This window comes from Chaetura pelagica, unplaced genomic scaffold (genome assembly GCF_000747805.2).
Source record: "Chaetura pelagica isolate M959 unplaced genomic scaffold, ChaPel_1.0 scaffold63, whole genome shotgun sequence".
In the NCBI taxonomy this organism is placed as follows: domain Eukaryota; kingdom Metazoa; phylum Chordata; class Aves; order Apodiformes; family Apodidae; genus Chaetura; species Chaetura pelagica.
The window spans coordinates 2,432,556-2,441,747 of NW_009952896.1; the positions used below are offsets into that span (position 1 = coordinate 2,432,556).

At 38.7% G+C, this 9,192-nt stretch overlaps 1 protein-coding gene across 1 annotated transcript in view; it reads left to right on the forward strand.

The window, feature by feature from the left end:
- DOK6 (docking protein 6) overlaps positions 1–9,192 on the forward strand; it is a 236,721-nt gene that overhangs the window by 779 nt on the left and 226,750 nt on the right. The gene's annotated exons all lie outside the window — the stretch shown is intronic.

The window sequence follows — 9,192 nt, forward strand, 5'->3', positions numbered from 1 at the left end:
CCGCTGCTGCTGCCGCTGCCGCCGCCTCTCGGACTTTGCTCTCTTCTCCCTTGGGGTCGGTGGGGATGCGCTGCCATTGCACTTCGGAGAGAGTCAGCTTCTCCGCTCCCTCTCTCCGGGAAGGCGCCTCCCTTCCCGTCTTTCTCAGAGAGCACCTTCCAGGGTCACTGACCGCGGAAAGCTTCGCCCCTTCTCTTCGTCTTGCCCGAGTCCCACAGCCAGGCCGGGGCAGATGCCCAAGTTGGGTGTCCCTCCCCCCGCCTGCCTCTCGCCTTGATGCCTCTGGCAGTGGCTTGGATGGGGGGATAAAGGCGCAAGCATCATCTGTAAAAACTTTGTGCACAAATTCTCCCTCCCTTACTCCCTTCCTTCCTCTCCCGTTTTGGGAAAGGGTTGTTTTCAGTCAGGGCAAGATCTGAAAATACTGGTGGCTGGTACCGGAGTAGACTGCTAATAAGTGAGAAAAGCGGGGAGACTGATTCTCGAGGGCATGGGGAACTAGGGAAGGGGAGCCTGCAGCTGTCCAGGAGTCAGGCGGGGAGGGAAGGGGGTGGCAGTCGCATGGGCAGAAAGGCAGACGCAGAGGCTGCCTGTGATTGAAAACTAAGGGCGGCTTCTAAGTTGAGGGTGATAACAAACACTGCTTTATCAGATAGGCCATGGGCACTTTCTCTGATGGGGTACAGCAAGCCCTGCAAAGACAATGATGTTGCAGCAGAGTGCATGCAGGGGCCAGGGTTTTGGAAACTTAGAACGCTCCGGTGACTTATCAGTTCGGGCTTTCTTCTGCCCATTGTGTGTGTGACAACGAGAAAGCTCAGGGGACCTGGAAGGTCCAAGGCCTCTACTGGTTTGCACAGCTACTTGATGTTGCCAATAATCCCAAAAGACCTTGTGGGTTTGAGACTAAACGTAGCTGGGACTGGGAGCATGTTTGATATTCTTTTTTTGGGTTCACCTTTGTTTTCTAGTCTGGGAGTGCAGAAAACTGGAGAGTCTCTACCTGTTCTTCCTTCTAGGAAGGTGGGCTCCCTCTCCATTCTTCCCCTGAAACCTAACAGAACAGGAGCCATGTGAAATCTGCTCTCCCACAAATCGTGCTCTGCGAGTTCACCACAGTGCGAGTATTTATTTCCTCCTTCTTCCCCCCAGATGCTGTGCTTTTCTTGCAGACACAGTGTACTGGGGGGTGGTAGGCTAATAATAAATTAACCTTTGGAGCACTACTGCTTTGCCAGGGCTGTGGATTCCAGAAGAGCATAGAGATTTTGGTCTGCATCCTTAATAGTGCCAACTCTGAATGTTTGAAAAATGGTATAAATCCAAAGAGGATGGATGCTTTTATTAAAGATTTTGCCACCTGAGTCACTCCATGCATCAGTCAAGCATTAGTCTATCAGAAGAAGCAATTTCTAATCTTTAGTTTGTTTCTAGCAGTCCTCTGCTTAACCTCTGCTCATCAGTTTTTCCCCGTCTCAGCAGTGAGATAGATGATGGTATCGCATCACCTTGATGTTGGTAGTTGGAGGTAAAGTTAATATTTGATTTTCAAATCTGTGCTTAGTCCTTAAAGTGTAAAATTTTGTGTATCTATACATGCAAATACTTTTATTTACTTATGTGTATAGTGTATATGCAGCAAATGTAGAGTTCATGTTACAGTGATCTTGGATGATATTTGCTGACTTGTGAAAATGAAATTATGAAGACAGTAGTATTTCATCACAGCATATCTTAAGTAGCTTAAATGTTTTGTTTTGAAGATGTTAATCTGATTTTTGGCGGGGGAAATATAACTGCATTTTTTCTTGAGTGGATATTATTCATGGTCAGAATGATTATCTTACTTCTACACTAAGCAGAAGTAAAACAATTCATATGGTGTCTATGGAAAATTTTCTTCTACTGAACAGGGGCATGGGGATTACAATTCAGACTACACAGCCTCAGGCAGGTGGTAGTATAAGCTTAAATATGACATATGGGGATGCACATCTGAATAAATCTATTCAGTATAATGAAAAATTGATTATCTTTTATAGAAAATAGCATCAAAATTCAAATGAGTGTGATGGTTGAAAGGTATGAATATGTGTGTATATATCCATAGCTAATTGGATTCTTGTGACTGAATTTCTAAATTAATACTGTTTTTATTCACCAAGTGAACATTAAAGGTTTGTATTTTTCCCCTTACATCTATCTCCAAGTCCAAACCTTAATGCATTAAACTAGGGCTACCATAATGTAGATGAATACATCAGTTTTCAGGGATGGATATAAATGTCTGTTAATGAATCAATATTTTTAACATAAAAAAATATTGAAGAAAACGAGCTATGGGTTTTGAAAACTAAGGTTAAAATAGTTTTGAAACGTGAATTTAATTTTATGTCTTGCTGTTGATGTTTCATTCTTACATATTGAAAGTTATTGATTTTATTTTACTTTTTTTTTTGTGATAATACTCTACATTCTTTGAGTATTTTGATGTCTCTTGAAAAGTAGATTGAGTAGAACTTGGAAAGCCAAGGTGACTAATACCAATTTTAGTGCTAGACTTGGGCAATTCAACTACTTCTAACCTTTAGGCTAGTAGCCAACTCATTACAGAAATTCTTCCAATGCAGCTTTTATTCTGTCTTGTTTTGTGACTGAGTGAGGCCTGGCTGGGAATCAAATGGAAGATATTTCAATATAATGCAGCCTGTGAAGTTTCAGGTAAAATTGAGTGACATAAAAAGCAAAAGCAAAGAGTGTATTTAATTTAGTTAAAAATATCCACCACCAACAACCTTTGACTTGGGGTGAACTTTCATAAGAATTTAGTTTTCCAAGAATTTAGTTTTTTTAAAATCCACATTGTAAGTCTTCTGATTGCCTTCTTTTATTGATTTTTTTTTTTTTAAAATAGAAACTTTTTATGAATATTTTTTTATCAAGGTATATACCTGTTTACCTCTGATTTACTATGGCTATACCTTGCTTCAAGTGTTTGTTACCCTGTCTACCTAGTCCCCACATGTATGCAAATCGATTTGTAGTGTGCATGAGTGCCATCTTCAGTCACAGAGGATAGGCAAAGGTCCATTCTGAACCAAGTGGTCAGGACTCAGAGCTATTTTGCCATCAGTAAGTGATTCTGTTTAGAAAGGTTATCTGAAGTCAAAGATGAGGCCTCAGTCTTGATGGGAATACATGCCGAGAAGTATTGCCAGCATTTGTCCTTTTTGTTTAGCTATACCTGGTTATCCAGACTCTTTACCTCCTTTACACCATAATCAAGTGCTCATCTACCATTGGATTTACATCTTAATGGACTTAAGTGTATTTCCTGACAGTCCAGTGTTTTCAAATAGAACTCATTGTTCTGATATCTTTATGTTGTTAAAGGAGCTTCCTTTTGATGTATGGTTAGATTGTCAGTTTACCAAAATAAGGAGCTTTACTAGACTCTTTGTTGTTGGAATCTGACTTCTGCATTAATTGGGAACATCGTGGTTACTGCCATGAAGGTGTCAGTCTGCAAAGAGACATCCAGCCAGTTAGACCACTTAGCCTATCTGCCTACTTTTGTTCAGCAAGAGCTGGATATAAAACACCTCCATGGTGTCTTTAAATTTTAAATATATATTAAAACCTGTGTAGTAGGCAGTGCCACAAGTATAGACATCTTCACCGAGTTATTGCATGTATTTTTAAAATTTATAAAAACTTAGTCAGCAAGGATAATAGTGATTGAAACATCTTTTTTAAATCTGTTTCTCTGCAGTCTAAATATGCCTTTCTGTTCAGTGCTTTGGCATTCCTGCACTGTTTGATATTTTGCTTTTCTCTAATGCTACATAAAGGAAATACCTCATTCTTCCAGCCATTACATTTGACCTGTGCACCCTCCTTTGAAATAAATTTGATTGTAATGTGGTGTGCTGTGCAGATCAGAATAGGTCATTTGTGTAGGGTGGAACAGGACTATGCTGCCTTTGTTCTTTTGGAATCTTTCATACTTGTGTCACATTAAAATTCATATGACACAATTTTATACTGCACTGGCTGTGCTCATAGGCTGAAACTTTCTTGTAGCAGATTGAATCCCTTTGTTGCCTCCTAATAAACTAAGCTGTGAGGATTCCATGCCTTGTTGAAATACTGTTTCTCAGAAGAAAAACAATTTGATATCACATTAGGAAGTCTAATAAAAAATGAGCATTGTGTAGCTTTGATAGTGTTGTTTTGACCCATATCAACCTTCAAAGTCATAGTTGTTGTTGTTGTTTTTTGTTTGCTTTTTGTTTTTTTTTTTGGCATGCCTTGGCTGCAAAACAAAAGAAACCCATCTAATGGAAATTTTAACTCAGTTGGTGAATAAATATGGGTATTTATGTGTTTCCACATACTGAGTAGAATTATGTCCTGAGTGGTTCAGGTTTTACTCTAATACTGCTATCCAAAGAGAAAATTGTACCTGCCTGTCAGTCTTGACTGAGGATTAAATAACAGGTTGCTCTTAGTCACCAAATGAAAAAACCTCCCAATTTTTAAAAAACCTTATAAAAAGCCTCCCAATTTTTAACCATACTTTTAGATCATTGCATGTACCTTTTCTGGAAGTGAACATAGTGTTTCTCCTTCTGCTGTTAATCCTGTCTTCAATCAATCAGAGCTAGCAATGCTATGAATAAGAACCTCTGATTACAGCTTGGTTTCTCTTGAAACATTGCATTACATTGTAAAAACCCCTAACTTTTAATTGAGATTGTGTGAATATTTAGAGTGAAGAAAGTGAAGGGATCTGCAAAATGTCCTGAGTTTGACATTACACTGATTGATGGCAGTGGCTTTGCGAGTGGGTCACGATCAATATAGAGAGCAGTGTAAAGGTTCTTCTGTTTCTTTTGAGTTGCATTTGCAAAATCTAAGAAACAAACAAATGATAAGTCCAAGCAAATAGCACAGTCTGGAATGGATGTAAGTTCCATAGATTATTTAATGTTATTATCTAGAGGAAATCTTCTCAACCTGTTTGGAAACAATGAGATTGCCATTTATAACTGCAGCCTAGCAGATGACTTCAACTATGAATTAAGTCTCAGAACCCGAAACTAGTCCAAATTTTAATAACTGAATTCCTATTCATAACGAATTTATTTTAATTTTAATAAAGCTCCAACCCAAATCACTTTGTTCCTGGTTTCTCTCCCTCCTTCCCCCCAGCGGCACAGGGGGACAGGGGATGGGGTTTAGAGTCAGTTCACAGGCTGATGGTTCCTGCTGCTTCTTCCTCCTCAGGAAAACGGATTCCTTACAGTCCTTCCCTGCTTCCCCATGGTGTCCCTCCCATGGGAGAGAGTCCTTCACGAACCTCTCCTTCGTGAGAACTTCCCACAAGGTCCAGAACAAGCTGGACCAGCCTGAGCTTCCCACAGAGTCACAGGCTGCTTCGGGAACTGCCAACTCCCCTGGCGCTGGGGTCTTCCACAGCTGCATAATCAAGAGTCCCCTGGCATCAAAGCCAAGTCCAGTGGCCAAGTTCCCCCCTCCTGGCGCCTTCAGGGAAGGTCCCACCACGTTCCTCCATGAGTGCAGGGGCACAGCTGCCGTCTCGCCATGGGCTGCAGGGAAACTTCTGCTTGGGCACCTTCTTCCCCTTCTTCCTCACCAACCACCAGCACCGCTTTCCTTCCCCAGCACAGCTCTCCTCCTTTTCTTTAAGTCCCTCTCTGCTCAGGTGTTATTTCAGTTCTTTCATATGTTAATCACTGAGGCGCATCTATTGTCCCTCTAATGGCTCCTTGGCTGGGTTTGGGGCAGGGGGAGCTTCTCAGCTTCTTACCGGAGCCACCCCTGGTGCCCTTCCCCTGCTGCCAAAAAACCCACCAAACCAGAACAGGAAACAACAATAATTTTGAGCTTTTAACTAGTTCTTATTGATTAAGCGTATTGTGCAGGAAATGGAAAGAAATATCTTGCAGCCATTATAGACAAGACCAAAATTCCAATAATTTTTTATGTTAATGTTTACAGAAAGTTGTGAGCCAGGTTTGTGTGAAACACTTAGGAGTTGCTGTGTTTCCCAGTTGCTTTTGTTCATATGCTTTTGCACATCTTAATTCTCAAGGTGTCTGATAATAAAAGGTCTATTAATTTTGAAATGGACAGCACTTATTTAAAGGGACAAATAATTTCTCTTTTGCATATAGCATGTCACTTCCATGTTATCTGTGGCTTACAGATGCTTCTATTTTTACTCTTGTGTGTAATATCATTAGCCTCAGTGAGATTATGCCTTAGCTGTATGATGATTACACAAAGATGTGTTTGTAGATTTAGCTACTTTAACTTGCATATTGTGAGATGGTTACATTTTATTGATAGTTTATTTGTATCTCCTGTGTGGTGATGGCCTTTTTATTGTTCGTTTAGGAGTCTGTCATTTTTATCCTAGGATGGACACAAAAGACCTGATGAAAAGACTCTGAAGTCAGTTTAAAGGAGCCCATGAACTTCAGTGGCTTTGGTTCAGAGTCCAGGTGGTAGCATTAACTGAATGCATAGAACATGAATTTCCTTCTTATAAAATGCCCTTCAAATCCTACTCAAAGGAGCTGTCCTTTCTCAAATCGGTATTTATGGAAGGAACATCCTCTGTGAATCCTTGAAATACACAAGGAATTATTCATGTCATTCCAGTAGTAAGTTTTCTTCTTAGTTTTTTAGAAATAATCTTGCCTCGAATCATTCATTCAGTTTTTTGCAAGCAGTGCAAAATGCTTTATAGCGGTTGCCTGGCAACAACATATTCAGGCAACACGTGAACCAGTTGTTAGTTACACTCATATATGTATGACTTAGTATAGAGAATACAGTTTAGTTAGGTACTAATGACAAATTTCTAAAAAAGCATGTTATGAAATGGTCTTTTTTTAGTTTAAGACAAATTAAGAGGCTTGGGTCTATGTTACCCTGGAAAGCTAGTCTTGTGTTGTAGCTTGTGTAAAAGGTCTGCTAGCTGAACAGCTTTTCACAAATATCACAGCATAGTTAATATACTTGTATGCAGTCCTAAGAAGTAATGTCAAAAATTCCCTTTGTTGAAGGTGAAAAATACTTTAATATATATGGATGCTGATGTACGGTAGCCATTCTGTTATATTTAAAATAAAAATTATAAATGTTGTGCTGCATTTTATGTTTTTAATTTCTTCAACTTGCAATGCAGCTTTAAGAATCAAAAAAAATAGTGGTGTATTATTATAATTAAGCATTATTTTGTTGAAAACGTTTTTTCAGATAAAATATGTAAGTCAACTCTAGATACTGGGAAATTTCTTTAATAAGGTCAACAAAGATATAAAAGGAAATCAATAGGGCAAAAGTGAAAATTTACAAAGAAGAAGTAAGGAAGAATAGGGTTTGCTGTAACTGTCTTAACACTTCTGTGTCACCTAGATGCTTTACATTATTTTTTTATTATTATTATTATTTTTTTTGTATTTATAATACATTCCCATGCATCATGTCTGAGAGGAAAATCTGCATGACTGTTTAGTGCAGCTAGCAAACCACTAGAAGTGAAAACCTGGTGCGAGTCAAGAGATTTCCAAATGGTGAGATTTTCAGCTGGTTTGAGAATTAGAACTGCTGACTCCCAGAGTACTCTTTTTGACTATGACAAGCAGAGTCTTGTTCAGAAAGCTGGGACTAACGTGTAATTCTACTTAGAAATTAAAGGGGAAAAAATAATGCAATCTATAAGGTACTGATGAAATATGCTTTATTTTTGTGAGCTCTGCCACAAAATAATTTTGCAGCTTTTAAACAATTGTAATGTGTGAAATGTGTCATTACCATCATACTGAGAGGTTACAAGACCATGCAAATGGAGCTTCAGAGGAATTAACCTTCACTTCTAATTAAATTAAAAAAAAACAAACACAAACAAACAAACAAAAAAACCAAAACCATCTAAATAGTCTTTTAAAAGATTGATCTTATTTCTCTCTGTTGTTCACCTACCAGATCGGCCCTCATCATTTCCAATTGGTCTGGACTGAACTTTGGAAAGGTTGTATCGTTAATGTGTCAGTAAGAAGTTAGGAACACATGTCGTTGAGTAGACCTGGGGAAAAGAGTTACACACTGTCTGCCTACTGGAGGAAAGGCCCGTCAAACGTGTTTCTCCTACCTGCTTATTTAAAAAAGAATTAATAGCAAAGTCGAATATAAAAGTTTTTCACTGCTATGGAACCAAATCAGTGCCAGTTTTGAGCAGGAAGCTCACGATACTTCTAATACTCTCTGTTCTTTGTCCTTGGGAAATTTTTTTACACACCATTTCTCTGATATTCTCTGCCCTCACAGAGAATTGCCTTTTCCCAACCAAACTTTTTTTTTTTTTTTTTCTTTCTTCCTGTAAAGAGAAAAGAATATGTGAAGTCATACAAATAAAAAAGGGTTTTCTGAAGGTGTAGTCACAATTGTTTTGTACAGGACCTAGGAAGAGGAGACCACAATTGTGGTTGCCCTTTAGGCATTAATATGATAAATATAATTTGTGTTTTTTATAATTGCTTTTATTTTCTTTGTGCTTATTTATCTGACTGCTTGCAGAGAATGCAGTCTTTGATAACAAGAGGTAATGGATCAAAACTGGAAGAGGAGAGATACAGGTTAAACACGAGGAGAAAATTCTTTAGCATGAGGGTTGTGAGACACTGGAACAGGTTGCCCAGGGAAATTGTGGAAGCCCCATCCCTGGAAGCATTCAAGGCTAGGTTGGAGGGGGCTTTGAGCAACCTGGTCTAGTGGAAGTTGTCCCTGCCCATGTGGGGAGGTTGGAACTAGATGATCTTTAGGGTCCCTTCCAACTCAACCCGTTCTATGATTCTATGATAAAGTTTTACCTGATGGAATAAATGGATTAGGTAGCTCAAATGTGATGAGAGAATGTGAACAATAAAATATGAGGCTTAACAAAGAGTGGAGAAAAATTTCATTTTAACCAAAGGTGATATGCTAACTTATTAATTGCTCATTTAGTACAATAATTATAAGGTACTTTCAAATGAAATAGTTTTGCTGATGAAAGTAATTTTTAATTTATTTTTTAATGTCATTGGAATAGCAGTGCTTCCTCTGAATGGTAATTATATTTTTTTTTTTCTTGAAACTGTACTTTTAAATTTTTTCTGT